Raw genomic sequence first — 17,788 nt, forward strand, 5'->3', positions numbered from 1 at the left:
AGTAAACCTAGGAACCAATGAGAAACCACAAAACGTTAATCTAGGCCACGGCCTAGCCCCTAAAGAAAAATTAGCATATATCCGTCTTTTGAGACAATACAGACATGTTTTTGCCTGGAACTACGATGAGCTGAAGACATACGACACTTCTATTATTCAACATACTATCCCTATGATTGACAATGAAAAACCTGTCCAACAGAAACTCAGAAAAATCCACCCCAATTTAGAAAATCAGATAAAAGCTGAGCTAAATAAGTTATTGAGAGCCAGAATAATCTTCCCCGTCAGACATTCCAAATGGGTCTCCAATATGGTACCCTTTAGAAAAAAAATGGAGATATTAGAATTTGTATAGATTTCCGGAATCTCAACAAAGCCTGTCAAAAAGACAATTTTCCCCTCCCACCTATGGAGCAGATATTACAGGCAGTAGCAGGCTCAGAATTAATGTCTTTTTTGGATGGATTTTCATGATACAATCAAGTGCTACTACATCCCGATGATCAGTTAAAAACCACTTTCCGAACTAAATGGGGCACATACACATATCAGAAGATGCCATTTGGTTTGATCAATGCCGACGCTACATTTCAGAGAGCCATGGACATTGCATTCAAAGGTTTAGTCAATAAATTTGTAGTGATTTACCTGGATGATATAACAATGTACTCCAAGAAGCGAAGCAACCATCTCAAAGACTTGAAACAAATCTTTCAACGATGTTTAAGGTATGGGATTTCACTTAACCCAAAGAAATCTTTTTTCGCATTAAGTGAAGGAAAACTTCTAGGATTCATAGTGTAAAAATCTCGTATTCACATTGAACCTGACAAAATCAAAGAAATTTATGAAATATCCATGCCTCATAACAAAAAAGCCATGCAATCTTTCCTTGGTCAAATCAATTTTGTGAAGATATTTGTCCCATATTTCTCACGTATTGTTTCTCCTTTGCAAAATATGATAAAAAAGAATTCAAATTTTAAATGGGGTCAAGATGAGCATGAAGCATTCAACTTGATCAAACAAGCCATCATTAACGCTCCATCTTTAGCGACCCCGAATTTTTCAGAATATTTTATCTTATACACGTTTGCCTCAGAGAAATCTTATGCCGCGATTCTAACTCAAGCAAATCAAGAGAAAGCGGAAGCTCCAATCGCATTTTTTTAGCTCGAATTTACAAGGTGTTGAACTCAAGTATTCAGACGTGGAGAAATAGGCATATGGTGTTTTCAAAGCGATCAAATATTTCAGACCTTTCTTACTTAAAGCCCATACTAAGGTCATAGTACCATTTCCAGCGGTAAGAAACCTTCTGATACAGAAGGATGTGGGCGAAAAAAGAGCAAATTGGATCACCGCTCTACAAGAATACGGTCTTGAGATCAAACCAGCAAACATTGTAAGAGGTCAAGGCTTCTGCAAAATGTTGGCTGGAGTATCGAAAATTCCTGAGAATTCATCTGAAGAGGTACATACGTATGAGGTAAGCCTAAACAATGCAGAATCATTATATGCTGACACCATTTATTATCTTAGGAACGGGTATGCTCCATCACACCTGGATCACACCAAGAAAAGAGCTCTGAGGTTGAAAGCTAAACATTACCAGCTCATAAATGATGTTCTGTTTAAAAGGAATTACGACTCTGTGCTTCTTAGGTGTCTTGAGAAAACTGAAGCCGAAAAGGTTTTGCAGGAACTCCACGATGGACCAGCAGGCGGACACTATGCTGGAGATGCTACTGCACATAAAATCTTACGTGCAGGATATTATTGGCCCACACTGTTCAAAGACTCACAGAGTTACGTGAGGAAATGCCAAGTCTGCCAGATTGCTACAGGGAAACAAAAGAAACCGTCCATGCCACTGCAGCCGGTAAACATCGAGCAAACATTCGGCCAGTGGGGCTTGGACATAATAGGTGAGATCATTCCTCACTCTTCTAAACAACAGAGGTACATCCTCACGACAACATATTATTTTACTAAATGGGTAGAAGCAGTTCCTCTCAAGATAGCTAATTCTGAAAACATTATTGAATTCATAGATCAATTTATAATCACTAGGTTTGGATTTCCAACGGCCTTAATGCTTGATAATGCTTCATACTTTTTTGGAAATGCAATGACTGAGTTTGCACTTAAAAGAGGGTTCAAACTGAAATATTCGGCCAACTACTATCCGCAAGGTAATGGATTGGCTGAATCAACAAACAAAAACCTGATCAGGATTATTAAAAGAACAGTCGACCAAAACCAAAAGAATTGGCAAAGCGTTGGTAAATGCTTTATGGGAAGATAGAATAACGAAGAAAGCTTCAATCGACACTTCTCCCTTTAATTTAGTTTATGGGAAAGAAGTGGTTCTTCCAGCTCACTTAGTCATCCCCTCTTTGTCTTTGGTACAACACATCGATGAGGTATCTACCTCCTCCAAACAACTAAGACAAATGGAAATAATTAGCTTAGAAGAACGACGAGAACAAGCTAAGAAAACCCATGCTCATCACCAAGCGCTGATAAAATCCTCTTTTGACTCAAGCATTATGACCATAATTTTTTTTCAGATGGGAGATTTAGTTTTGAAATGGGATAAGGCTCATGAAGAAAAGCGCAAACATACAAAATTTCAGAAACTGTGGCTTGGTCCTTTTCAGATTGTAGAAGTCATAGGCCCATCGACGTTTGTGTTGCAGGATTTAGCAGGTATAAGAGACTCTTTGCCTGTTAATGGACATATTCTTAAAATGTATTTTCCATAGAAGATCACTCTTCTATTTTTGTAGGATATTTTTAGTTTTTATTTGTTTTTCTCTTTCTTATAGTTAAAACCAGTTGTAGATGGTCACTAAAAGGGTTCATGAAAAAGACACCAATTCTCTATCATATTTTGAGCTTTTCGCTTGTACAAGTAGCAAAAATTTTCGAAAAATTTGATTTTTATTATAGACAGGTAGAGTTAACTTTAGCCTAGACATGATACTAGTTTCAACTTCAAAAATTTGATGAAAGAAACCTTTGGTAAAAAATTGTTTTATATCAGCACAATGAAAGGTATCAATAATAAAATAAATATTCTCTGTAAAGCTGCTATTTTCAAACTCTATTATTGTCGTCCAGAGCTTTCTTAAGGAAAAACAATGACTTCCTCCCTGCTAAAGGAAATCACAACATTCAAAGGAATAATCCGAGAAAACACTATATCTCAAAGAATAAGAGGTCTCATCACGAGCCGACTTATCATGATCACATATATTATAACTTGCTGACTTTGCCAATACTGTCTACCAAAACAGGGCAACGACTCAAGATTGTTGTAATCAAAAGACAAGGGGTCTCATCATGAGCCAGCTTGTTCAGCAAAAGTGTAAATCAAGTGAATGACTGTGTCATAATTTGGCCACCAAACCAAGACATTGTTCTTTAGAGAATAAAAAAGGAAAAAAGTGTCAAAAAAGGGTTTTCCTCTGGAAAGTTGTAAATAACCTCAAGCAGGATAAAGGATCATTGCTAGGTAACAGGTAACCCTGTCGAGGCTATGGACGCTTGCGGGCAGCAGAGGCTCTACCTACAACAAATGAGCATATTTTAAAAGCCAGCACGCAGGGAAGACCTTATTTTATCTTTAAAAGACCAAGTAATGTCTGGAGTGAATACAAGAACTAAGCCTGAGGAAACAAACGATTGGAATATGAAAAGGTTGAGACGAAGTATCAATGATAGGATAAGGCGTAATATACTCTATCTGTCCATAACAAAATTTAGACATATGAAAATTTTTCTGCTTCGGAAGTTAGAATTCAATAGAAAAACAGAGATAACTAGTTCTTCACAGTGAATCGCCATTGTTGTGGTCACCAACAACCCCCCTCTTTGATTGGTATTAGCAATAACACCAAGAAAATGGGGACCCTTAACAAAAATCCAAAAAAAAAACATTTTATCAAAATTTTTGTATTTTGACTCCCTAAAGCTATATCGCATCACGAGAAGAGAGTAAGACGTTTTCCTATGTGCATAATAAGCTGCGAAGAAGCGACGTGAAATTCATCGCATCGCTTATATTGTGAATCTCTCTTAAATAAAAAGCTTAAGGAATCGCCGACGGCCGATATGTGACGTCGCATATCGCAACATCACATAAGCAGCACACAATGATTGAATGATTAAGTGCGATCTGCGATATTGCGATCTGCGATTTGCGATTTGCGATGAATGCGATCATCAATTCCTGCGATGACACATTTTAAACGACGCAATCCTTGACACTGCGATGTGAGTCGCAGAAACACTCATCGCAAAATTTCCTCGACACAGTGTTCAAGGAAAGCTGTCTGCAGACCAAAATTGGGCTCCCGCCTTAAATGAATTTAATGATTGTACGCCAAAGTATCCGAGAAGGATTGTGTTGTGCTTTTCGAAGAGTCAGTTCATTATGAGTGTCATGATTATGCATTCATTAGAGCTAAAGATTTCATGTCAATCTTTTCGTCATTACTCTTTTCCTTTGCGTAAACTGTAAGACAGCAACTAATATAAATCAATGTGCAGGAAACATCTAAGGAAAAGGGGAAAGCGTCAATACTCGGAGAACAGAGAAGAGATGCCTTCGCAAACAGATGCCGCATGCAGCAGGACCGTGGATTCCAGAGTATCACTCAACAGATACTGACGGAAATAGACTATCCAAGACTCAGAGTCAAAGGCGCACAACAGCAGCATGTTTGCAAAAGATCCTGAAACTTAGACTGGGTAAAGCAAAAAGAAAAATGCTAAAGAGGGAAAATGCACCAGAAAAGCCTGGAAAAAAGAACGGGAGCAGTTTTCAATACAGAAAATTGTTCAGAGAGCAAAGTCCCTAACTTGTTTAGTCATTCGCAAGGCCGGAAACCGAAATAGCAACAACACAATCAGTTTGAGAGAAATTTGGGTTATTACCAAGTATACACACAGTGAATAGACCAAGCCAGAGGAAAATATCTTCCAGTTTGTCAGAAAGCGGTGCCAGCTCTTGTTATTTCTATTTTCGTAACTCAAACAAAAGGAGAAGACAACTAGCCGACTCTTCCCAGGCGAATGTTGCATTGCTTACAGCACTAAGGAGCAAATACAGAAACGGTTAGAAATTAGATTCAATTTTTAGAAATAAGTTTTCTTTAGTAGAAGGGCGGTCATTTGAAACTGTGTCCTAAATTTATGTAATTAAGATTAATTAGTTAGCAGTATTTAAACCCTTCTCAGGCATTTGGAGAAGGGTCCGGAAATTTGTCAAAAAACTTGTCCTCAGAACATGCACTTTTGTACCCTCGGAGGGGGTTTTTGTTGAATGGATGGATCGAGATTTATCAATGTTTTCATTTAATGTCTGCTACTGATGTTGCACTTTTGTACTCTTAGTAGATGTTAGAACAAGTAGAGATAAATCGTTATTGCTTGAAGCTTATGAGTGGAACCAGTCATAAATGGTACTTTTATCTCTTGACCAGTTTCTGCTTATATTCTTAAAGTGATATGCAGTTTTCAGTTGTTTATATGTTAATGCATGAATGTGTGGGTTACCATTTGGCACTTTTGTACGATGGAGTCATTTATTTATGCTTGATATATGAATAACTTATTATGCGATATGCTGTTCACAATTGTTTTGCTTAACTTTTTATGCAGAATGGTTTATCTTAATTGATTTCTATTCTTATGATAGCTGAATGATCTTTATTACCAGTTATTGTTCGAAATCTCTTTAGATTGCATAATATAAGAAATACACCCCGAGTTAGCGTAGATTAGATGTGTTGTTTCTCATTAGATTACAATAGCATAGAGTTAGTTTAGAAGTTTGAATTAAATTAGCTTAAAATACTCCTAGATCAGCATCATCCAACTCTACACACACACACACCCCTTAGATTGGGAATCTGGTCCCATTATCCCCAGTCGGACCCGCTATACCAAACAGATAAGGAGCTTCCAACCAAGGTCCGCACCGAGTGGGTATCCCCCTTGTTGTTGACCTGATTTTCGGGGCTTCAACAGTTCCATAAGAGATCCACTCACAACACAAGTGAGTGTTGGGCCAAGTAGTGATTGGTGGCTGAGCTAAAGGCTTCAGAATTAGATGCTTGTTACGACTATGTGTCAGAACCCAACAAGGGGAATGACAAAGGGAAGCAAATTATCAATGCGAAGCCCAATGCCATTGTTTCCACCACAAAGATCGGAGATCTAGAGGAGGAGGAGCACCTCTTCCACTCCCAGATGTTGGTAAAGGGTTCCCCGCTATAGTTCATTGTCGATAGTGGGAGCCAAAAGAACCTCATTTCGACAGAGGTTATGAAGCGATTGTGCTTACCAACCACAACACATCCACAATGTACACCATCGAGTGGATTCACCAAGGACGATATCTTCACATGAGCCAGTAGTGTCGCCTTCCATACAACATCAAGCCCTTCACTGATGAGGTATTATGTGACGTTTCTCCACTTGATGTTTGTGATGTATTATTAGGCCAACCATACTTATGGAGGCGACATGAGATGTATGAGTCAAGGCCTCATGCTATTATTGTTACTTTGGAAAAGAAGTTGTAGAGGATACTTGTTGGTTGATATGGGCCTGACCCGGGTTCGGAAGAATTGTTTAGCCAAGCAAATCCCACAGCTATCGGCCCTTTTGGCAACAACCAACAAAGTGCGGACTGAGGTCTCACTCGAGGTAGTAGGGGAGGGTTCTGGAACTAGGTTTCCGCACCCTTGAGATGTCCAGATCTAGTTTAGGGGGTTTGTGCTCCTTTCTGTAGCTTCGCGCTACTCGGGATTCGCGCAGATCTCAACCCAGAATACCTTCTACTTTCTATTATCGCATTGTTTACAGATCTAATCTATTTGATAAAGTATTGTAAATCAGATCTACTTAGCAGGGTCTTTAAGCAAACATTTAACAGAGTTAACCATTTCGCGCACTTAGAATAAACTCAGATTCACATACATCTATAACATAAGCATATGCACATAGATCAAACAATTATATTAACCATACACAAAGTCAGATCTACAATAACTCAGATTGTAACACAAAATTTGCAGAAGAAACTTATCTTTATTTCCACTTTATCACCAATACATCCAGATCCGCCCTGCGCACTCAACTGTAGGGGTCCATGCACACAACTGCAGACTCTTTCAAGCCTTTGCGCACACATCTGCAGAGCCTCTATCCACTACCCAAACACCCTACTTGGACTTACAGATGCTTCTAGACTCCTCTTCTCATGGACCCATTAGAATTCAGATCCAAGATCATACCCAAAAAGAACTGCCTTTCCCTCATAGAGCCGCGCTCTATTTATACCTTCGTATGGTCCGCAGACCAACTTACTTCATATTATCATATATTATTTCTCCAGCGGACAACCCTTTGACTCGACCTTTTACATTTCACACTCTACATATTTCAGAGGTTTACAACATTTTTATCCTAATTTTTAGGCTAGCAGACCCAAAACTGTTACGCTCTTCTCTTCGCACTTCGCATATTTTGTATCTACTCTTCACACTGTCTGCTACAATATGTGTTGCAATTTGCAAGACCTTTGCTCCTGTCCGCTAGATCCCAATCCTTAAGGTCCTTCAGATATGATTTTGTAACTTCATTCCTACCCAGGGTCTCCATTTCGCCATCCTTTCTCTATATTGTTGTAGTTCGTCGGCCTGCCCCTGGGCGGGGCAACGACATCCGGACCAATTCTCCTTCGTGTCTCCTCTTTTTCGGTACATCCCCTACTATTGATGTTGTAGTCTATGGGACACCTACAACTGTTAACACCATGCTCCTTAGAGAGTCCTGTTGCTCCATTGGCCATATCACCACCCTCGGGCTTACTCCTTGTGCAAAGATAATGAACAACTCCATATCGATACTCAACATATGTTTTCCAGAAGTGTAGGTTACCCGGTGGATGCCCCTTGGTGATTTATAAGTGATTTGAATTTCAAATTCACTGATTCCTGCCTGTTCTAGCGTCCTCATGTAAAATTTGTGGCAGCTCATTCCATATCTGTCTCGTACTCCTCCTCTTAATTGCCCGCCACCCGCTCCATTTCAACATAATGTAGACATCTTGTCATGAATAGTGACATGAATGGTCACCTTTGCTCATAATAATGCAGCATCGTACTTCGGACCATGCGACCACAATCTTAGTGATGGGCCAGATCAATGTGTATCCTGGCACTCGTGCCTCTTTCTCCCAGACTGCTTTACCATCTCGCACTCTCTTTCAACTGGTTGGAGTAGTGAGACTGGCCCTCAATTGGTTGGTTAGGCGACTAGCCTGCTCGTTTAGACCTTCAGGCGACTGCCATTCACTCGGCCCAGGAAGGGGTCCCCATTGAGTTTGGCATGCTCAACTGTTGCCCCATCGGTAACTTCTTTAATGACATAGGGTCCCAACCAATGCATTCAGAGTTTGCCAGGGAATTTCTCGAACTTAGTGTCGTATAGAAATACTAAATCATTCTCCTTGAAGGCGAACACCTTGATATGGTGATCATGCCATGCTTTCTCATTCTATTTTTGTACTTTCTTCAAGATGAACGAGCCTTTCCTCCAAAGCCCCATGGTATGCCACACCTGTGATTGTTGTGATCTGCAGACTAGGCATAGTATATTCTATAGGCATAACGACCTCCTTACCATAGACTAACCGAAACAGCGTCTGGCCCATCAACTTCTTGCACGTAGTTCGATATGCCCATAGCACAGTAGGGATACGCAGGTTCCAGTCATTTCATCGCGCATTACAGACCTTGGTCAACGTGGTCTCTAAGATTTTGTTGAATTCCTCAACAGTCCCATTCGCTTATGGGTGGTATGTCGTACTTTCTTGGTGATATATCTAGAATTCCTCAGTGAGTGCACTGATTGTTTCATTTAGGAAATGTGTTCCTCGATTTCTCATGAGAATTTTGGGACATCGAAACCTTGTCAGTACGTTCTCAAATAAAAAATTCGCAGCTGTTGCAGCCATGCAATCCTTAACCGACTATGCTTCTGCCCATTGGGTCAAATAATCTATCGCGGTGATGATATAGCACGTGCTCATCTTCCCTCATGGCTCGATAGGTCCTACAATGTCAATTGCCCACTTCTCGAATGGTTGTAGCATCATCTGTGGCTAGAGCGGCATTTCATCTCGCTGCGATGTTTTCCCCAACCATTGACATACGTCGCAAGCTCAGAAGTATGCTTTCAAATCTTGATGCAAAGTGGGCCCCCATAATCCTACACGAAGAATCTTCTGGGTTATGGTGCAACCCGCATAATGTCCGCCAGTAACCCCCCAATGTGCTTCAGCTAGGATTTGTCCTCACTCAAACTCCGGGACATATCTATGCAATATTTCGTCGTTGCCCATTTGTAGAGCTGTCCTGGAATCATGGTGAAGTTTGCTGAGCGTATCACCAATTCCTTCTTCTGCTGAACTGAATATCCCTGTGGCATGGTTCCTGTAGTTAAGAAATGGACTATATCCTCAAAGTGACCATCCACTACATGCACCCCATATAGTTGTGCACCCCATATAGTTGTGCATCCGGAATTCCATCCTCTATATTTGTGGGTTCTTCGCCGGTCTCAATTCGGGACAAGTGATCTGGGCCTGCGTTTAGGTGTCCTGACTTTATGACGACCTCGAAGTCATACTCCTGGAATAACAACAACCATATACAAATGCGACCCCCCAACACAGTCTTGTTCACTAGGTATTTTAATGTCGAGTGATCGATATACATCTTAAAGTGGCCTCCAAGTAGATAGTGGCAGAATTTTTGAAGTGTGCATACCATCGCTAATCCCTCGCACTCAGTAGTGGTGTAAATATTCTCAGCTTTTGACAACCGGTGACTTGCGAATGCAATCGGGTGGTTAATTCCCTCCACTCCTAGTTGAGTAAGTACTGCCCCCAGCGTGAAACATGATGCATTGACATGGACATGAAAGTCGATGTCCCATTTTGGAAAGACCAGTATAGGGGCCGATGCCATCTTTTCCTTAAGCATCTCAAGACTTTTGTTACATTCCTCATTCCAACAATAAGTAGCATCCTTCTTCAGCAACTGTTCCATTGGGACCGTGATCTGAGCATAGCTTTTGATGAACTTCCGATAGTAGCCTTTGTGTCCTAGTGTGGCACGTAATTGTTTGACACTTCATGGCACTTTCAGATTGAGTATGATGACGATCTTTGCCGGATCCACCATCAGGCCTTGCTTACAAACCACATGGCCCAGCAGGTTCCCGAATGGGACCAGGAAAGTACACTTATTTAAGTTTAGCGCAATCTGGTGTCGGTGGAAAGTATCCAGCATCAACTATAAACTTGCTACGTGCTTCTTAACCAGTCCAAACACAGTCCATCCATCAAGATAGACCTCTAAGAATTGGTGTATAAATTCTTTATATGCCGCTATCACTATGTGTGAAAATATCACTGGCACATTCTTCAGTCCAAATGGCATCACCATGTACTGAAAGCAACCTCATTCAGTGCGAACATTGTTTTACTCCTATGCTCTGGTGCGATCTTGATTTGGTGGTATCCAGAGAACCCATCCATGAAGGAGTAGGCTTCCTACCCCCCCACATTTTCCAATACCTCATTCGTAAACGGTGTTGGAAATGGATCGTTAACGCAGGCAACATTGAGCTTCCTCAGATCCACGCAGATGCGAATCTCACCCTTCTGTTTCTTCTCCTACACAACCATTGGACATACCCAGTTGGACTCCTCAACTGGTTCAATGGTTCTTGCTGCCAGCATCTTGTCCAGTTCTTTGCAGACCTTTGCTTTATATTCTGGATTCAATCAGTAGGGTCACTACTTTACTAGTTTCGCATCTAACTTCAACATTATCTTCATCATTCCCAAGTCCCCTAGGATCTCTTTTAGCTTCATTATTTTTGTTGGGAAAAAATATCAATATTCTCGAAGCAATTCAACGACTTTCTCTACTATGGCATCATCCCAATAGTCCCCAAGCGTTGCATACTTTAGCTCTTCCTTGGTTCCAATATTGACTTGTTTCATTTTCAATGGCGCCGTGATATTTGGATCTTCGATTTTGAGTCCACACACCTCACAGATCCCCTCTGATTCTAGAATATTGACGTTTCGTGGATCATCCTCATCATCTTCTACCTGGAAATTATAGCATTCAAGGGCTTGGCTCAGCTGCCATGACCAATTGGGCTGCACAATTTCTTCTGGTTTTGTGGCATCTTGAAATAGCGGCCTTTACCAGTTGTAATGCTTCGTCCATGGGATCCATCCATTGATCTTAAAAGAGGAATGTCGATAAAAACCCTGCGTGCAAGATATCCCACTCACCTGTGTCATGCTAGAGCTCTGCTTTAGTATACCAGTTTCTGGGAATGACATCCAAGGTGTGATAAAATAAGTGCACCCATTCTGGCTGAGGTTCCTCTCCGTAGGCTTTGGTCCATCTAGTAAGGTGCATGTGCAGGTCATCACATCCATCATATTTCTCTGTTATACATAGTTCCAGATTCCCAACTGTTATCTTCATAATGAACCTGTAGGCGCGCCAATCTTCGAAAGTCCCTTCATGTGTGCCCCACCATCGTGCAGGTGTTTCACACAACACCCACCTCATCGCATCAAACTGTTAGTGTTCTGGTACTGCGATTTAAAATTTGGTAAGGAATTCATCTATTATTGTCAACCCATCATACTTCAGCAACTCGCGATCCTGGGCCCTTACGCAGTACAGAGATTTAGTCACCATGTTGCAATGTAGCGTGGTCACTCCATTCATCCTGTTGTGCCACTGCTTGTCTTCCTCATCTGAATCGGAAGGGCAGGATTCTCTATCACCCCGTGATATTTTTTTTATCCTCCGTTGTCTTGCCCCATTCTTCCCTTTGTGCGGACATTCTGTAGCTACAATCTACATCGTCGTCACTTCCTCTGTCGTGCACAGGTTCAATGTAGCGCTGTCCTTCAGCTAGATCTAGCAGAATTACTACGCAGAGCGACTTTGTTTCAAATATCATTGTCCGCTTATTTAAATTAATACCCCTATTCATGTCGGTAGCCCAGTCTATTCCTAACAATGTAGGATAGGGTGTACTTTCATCCATGAGCTCAATTACTTCAAATTCTGTCAGAGTACTGGCACCATCAAGGTCTATTGTAACTCCTTGCAGCCTTCCCATGGGCAACAACTTCTGTTGGTTTTCCATCCGGAATTAGATAGGGGACCATTGTAGTGTAGGTTTACCCATGTGCTCCCAAGTCTGTTTAGGCAGTACGTTGACATCTGAGCCTAGATCCAGAATGACCTGATCCATCTCATAATCACCGATCTGCGTTTTTAACCGCATTTCCCTCCCGGTCTGTGATGCATGTCTCCCCAACTTTCGAACGACGCGAGGTTCACTCCATCTTACACATATATTGATAAACTCTTGTAAGCATTTAACTGCCCTGTTGTCACGAAGCAATTTTATACATGTCTCTAAAAAGGTAATTATCATCGAGGGATCCTTGTTTGACTCAGGCTGATCCCTAGTACCTAGGGTAGAGACCTCCACAAAGCTCTCCCGAGCTTCCAGATCTTCCTTACCTAAGTTCCTTCCATCCGCTCTTGTGGTCGTGCCACTTCTCAGTACCATGTTGACTTTGGGATCTTCCTTGTGGGCTTCAAAACTCAGCATCTGCACATTCTGGGTTGTTGTTGGTTGCGCTGCTCTTTTTTCACGAATCTATGCTATCAATGTAGGACAATCTATCAACTCATGATTGAATTGCTCACAATAACTGCATGAAATTCTAGTTGGGTTTGTACAATCCTACGTGTAATGTCCTGGTCCTCCGCAGTTGTAGCAGATTAGCTGCCCACGACCCCTTCTTGGCCCCATTCCACCCTGTCCTGATCTACGGCCCTAGACCCCACCGCGCGGGATCACCGCAGCTAGATCCTGGTCTCGCGCCTCAGTCTACATTCTGTAAGTAGTTGAATGGTCCATTAATAATTGGTAGCTACGATAGTGTCTTTCCTCATGGCCCACCGATATACAAAAGTTTCAGAATAGCTGCTAGGGGGTCTGGTTTTATTTTGGCAATAGATGATAGTTATCAGTGTTGTGTTTTCCTCCCACTTGATGGATTGTGCACCATAGCGGGGTTGTTGTGCTTGGCCCTGCCTGTGCCTCTGGTCGCAATAGTGTTGGTCCCTGCGTTACCAAAAAATTCACTGAGACCGGCCAATGATATTTATCATGTCCCTGGCTTCTGTACTTTATACACCATCCTTCCTCCCAAACTTTTGGTCGTGGTGCCTATTCTTGTTTTAAATTCTTCATTTCCAAACAAAAATTTTGGATCTGCGCTTGGATTTGCTGAACTCCCAACCCTGGGTCTTGTAACGGAGTTTCGTGTAACCTTATCGCTGTCTCTAGTGCTTTGGCCTGGGTTAACATCTTCTATTGTGACAAAGCCATCCTCAGATGTGGTGTTAAGGATGCCATAAACCAAGCGCAATGTTGCACATTCGTCAATGTCATGTTGGCCTTGCGAATAATACTTTTCAAACTTTGGTCCAAATCCCACGGGGTTTCACCAGGCATCATCGCGATCTCTTTGAACCCTGTGATAGACTGTGTTTCTGACTTCGGCCGGCTAAACTCCTTCTTTAATTCGGTTTGGATTTCTGCTGTCCCCGCCATTGGGTGATCGCTTGAGTACTTTATGTACCATGTCAGTGCTCGATCTTGCAACGCGCTGAGTAAGGTAGCCTTTTTCATATTATCATCTGCAATCCGCTACGTGTTCCATACTGATGTTAACACGAACCAGAATTGTTTCGGGTCTTTGCCTCATGCTCCTTTGAATATCGACAACTAGATCGCACTCGTCATTATTACCCTTGAACTACTACGTTTCCTCGTTCCTTCGATCCTTCAATTCTTTTCTCTATAGAGTCCCTGCGTTTCACACCAGACACCCCTTAGGTAGATCCTGGTCCTGGCAATGGAACCATTTGTTAGCTGATATGGGCTTGACACAGGTTCGAAATAATTTTTTAGCCAAGCAAATCTCATAGCTACTGGCCCTTTTGGCAACAACCCACAGAGAATGGACTGAGGTCTCACTCGAGGTAGCATGGGAGGGTGCTGAAACCAGGTTTCCGCACCCTTGGGATGTCCAAATGTGGTTTAGGGGGTTTACGCTCCTTTCTGTAGCTCCGCGCTGCTCGAGATTCGTGGAGATCTCGACCTAGAATACCTCCTACTTTCTATTAGCGCACTGTTTACAGATCTAATCTATTTGATAAAGTATTGTAAATCAGATCTACTTAGCAAGGTATTTAAGCAAACATTTAACAGATTTAACCATTTCGTACACTTAGAATATACTCAGATTCTTATACATCTATAACATAAGCATATGTGCATAGATCAAACAGTGATATTAACCATACATAAAGTCAGATCCGCAATAACTCAGATTGTAACACAAAATTTACAGAAGAAACTTATCTTTATTTCCACTTTATCACCAATACATCTAGATCCACCCTGCGCACTCAGCTACAGGGGTCCGCACACACAGATGCAAACTCTTGTAGGCTTTTGCGCACACAGTTTTAGAGCCTCTATCCACTACCCAAACACCTGACTTGGACTTACAGATGCTTCCAGACTCCTCTTCTCAAGAACCCATTACAATTCAGATCCAAGATCATACCCAAAAAGAACTGCCTTTCCCTCATAGAGCCGTGCTCTATTTATATCTTCCTATGGTCTGCAGATCGAATTACTTCCTATTATTATATATTATTTCTCAGGCGGGCAACCCTTTGACTCGACTTTTTACATTTCGCGCTCTGCATATTTCGGAGGTATACAACATTTTTATCCTAATTTCTAGGCTAGCATACCCAAAACTGTTATGTGGGACCTCCGCTACCCAACAATTCCTACCACCCTCTCTTTGGTTACTGCAAAAAATGTAGTAAGCTCATTTTTGAAACTGAAAAATTTGTTGTCCTGATGATACGTCCCTACACATAGGGCCCCTCCGAATGGCAACAATAGATGGACAAGGTAGTGGAGGAGTATGAGGACATCTTCACCTCCCCCACAGGGGTGCCTCTACACTGTCAGGTCAAGCACTCCATCGATCTGACCCCAAGTGCATCGCTACCCAATGGACCAATATATCGGTGCTCCATTATGTAGAATGATGAAATCAAGAGGCAGCTTCAGGAGCTATCGTATAAAGGTCACATCCATCTGAGTTCATTGCCTTGTGGGAGCCCAATTGTGTTGGTACATAAGAAGGATGGGACTTGGAGACTCTGTTTTGAATACCATATGCTAAACAAGATCATTGTCTAGAATAGGTACCCAATCCCATAGAATGATGAATTTCTGCACCAACTGAAGGGGGGGGGGAATATTTCAGCAAGATCAACTTGAAGTTTGGCTAACCAGGTACCAATCCAACCCTCCGATGTGTGGAAGAATGCCTTCAAAGCCAAGGAGGGTCTTTTCGAATGGTTGGTTATGCCTTTTGGGTTGATGAATGCTCCTGCAAACTTCATGACGCTAATGGATGACATCTTGCGGCCATTTACCAACTCATTTGTAGTGGTATAATTGGATGACATCTTGATCTTTAGCCAGAGTTGGGAAGAGCACCTCCACCACATCCGACAGGTTCTCCAAACACTGTGAAAACACAAGCTCTACCAATTTGGAGAAATGAACTTTTGACATGACACAAGTTCAGTATATGGGATACATTAGTGATGAATGAGGGGTGCATGTGGATCCAACCAAGATCTAAATGATTCAGGATTTTCCAGCCCCAACCACTCTGACAGAGCTCCGTAGCTTTCTAGGTCTTGGCAATTTCTACCACAGGTTCATGACAAGATTCTCTCATATCATTTGGCCCTTGAGTCAAGTCACCAAGAGAGGAGCGAAAGTAAAATTATTTTGGTCAGAATCTCAACAGAAGGCATTCGTAGAGTTGAAACATCACCTTTGCTCTGCACCAATGCTCACTTTATTAGATTTGCAATAGCCATTTGAGATCGAGACAAATGCCTCTAACTATGCTATTGGGGAAACCCTTACTCAATAGGGGCATCCAGTGGCATATCATAGTGAGACACTTTCAGAAACAGTCTAGAAGTATCCCACTTATGACAAAGAGATGTATTCACAGACCACCGACCCTTGCAGTTCGTACAAACACAAGGGAAGTTGCAGAATTATCTCCATCAAAAGTGGTCCACATACCTGCAACTGTTACATTTGAATATCAATTATAAGAAGGGTAGCACCAATAATGTTGCAGACGGCCTTAGCTGACCACTGATCATGGCGTTAACCACCTTGCTCTACTCTTGTTTGCACGAGACTTCTTATTGGGCACTTCTCTAGAAAAGAAACCCAGAGTTTGGCCACACATACCAGATGCTGAACACAAGAGTATAAAGCTGAACACAACCCTCGCGAGCCCCTGCCTCCATATCCTTACTGTTTTTATACAAAGGACCAAGCCCAAAAGTGGCTGGTAGTAACAAGAACATGCTAAATAAGGCTGCAACCAAACAGAAAGAACAACATCAACTGATCTAAGTTGGAACAGGTCCAATCTATGACTGGAAGCATAGATTGGACAACATAACGTTTCAGGAGTGCATCCATGTAGAGTGGTTGTAGCCAAGTGGATCGGAGCTTTAGACATGGTCAAAAGGGAAAATAAAAAATGCTGATAGGATAGAAACCATGTGGATTGAAATCCCTTTTCAACCCATGTCTTGGTTTAGTTAGAACGTGCGTGCATCATGCCGAATCTCAGATTTCACTGCAGGAATTCTGGGCGGTTATGTGCAGTCGCAGTTTCTGCAGGAAATCCGGAGTGCTTTGCGGGAAATCTGGGCTGCTACAAGAAATCTAAAACTTGGCATTTTGGTGAAAAACTGATCCTGTTGCCATGTGGAATGATCCTGCACGTGGGCTTGGAGCTAGTTAGAGAGTAATTAAGTGAACTAACAGTTTAGCTAGAGAATAATTAAAGATTAAAGACAAAATGATGTTTTTAATAATAAATCCACATACCTTTAATCTAATGGCAAACTTTAGGAAAAACATAGGAAAATGAGTGGAAAATAGATAGGTAGGATAGAAAATAGGTTCAAAAGTGGAGGGAATGTGATTCAAAAACATGGCCAAAAATGGGTCAAGTCACAACCCAACATCTCCCCCACACCTGAGATTTTGCATGTCCCCTATGCAACAAAACTGTCATTTCTCCCAAAACATTTTAGCTCTTGCCCTTAGCTACAGAAGCTATAGCTAACTGATCTACCACTTCAGCTAACTGGTCTAACTGATGCATCCAGGGATCTACAGGAAATTGATTTTTATATGCCATGTTCTTCTGTTTTAGATGATCAATCCTACTCTATTTCTTCTTTAGCATCCGGTCCATTCTCTGAATCCAATCTTCATGCTCCCTTTGAATCCTTAGGCTATTTTCGTTCAATGCTTTGTTTTCTTTCCACGGGGCTCTTTCAAAAATGGTTAAATCAGTGATTATCTCTTCTAGCTCCTGGAGTGACCACCTTTTTCTTTCATCCTTTATCTGTGGTTCTTCATCTGTGTGGGGAGACTCCAGGTCTTCTCCTTCCAAAAGCTTTGCCTCTTCATCATCACCCCCTTCATATTGGAGCTCCTCCTCCTC

At 41.7% G+C, this 17,788-nt stretch overlaps 1 pseudogene; it reads right to left on the minus strand.

Moving 5' to 3' along the window:
- The window catches only part of LOC149224684 (UDP-glucuronate 4-epimerase 2-like), a 62,581-nt pseudogene extending 45,102 nt beyond the window's left edge, over positions 1 to 17,479 (minus strand).
- Positions 17,480 to 17,788: the final 309 nt, after the last annotated feature.

Source organism: Pinus tabuliformis, chromosome Q (assembly GCF_031772625.1).
Source record: "Pinus tabuliformis cultivar Carrire ecotype Pingquan chromosome Q, CPIR1, whole genome shotgun sequence".
Lineage (NCBI taxonomy): Eukaryota > Viridiplantae > Streptophyta > Pinopsida > Pinales > Pinaceae > Pinus > Pinus tabuliformis.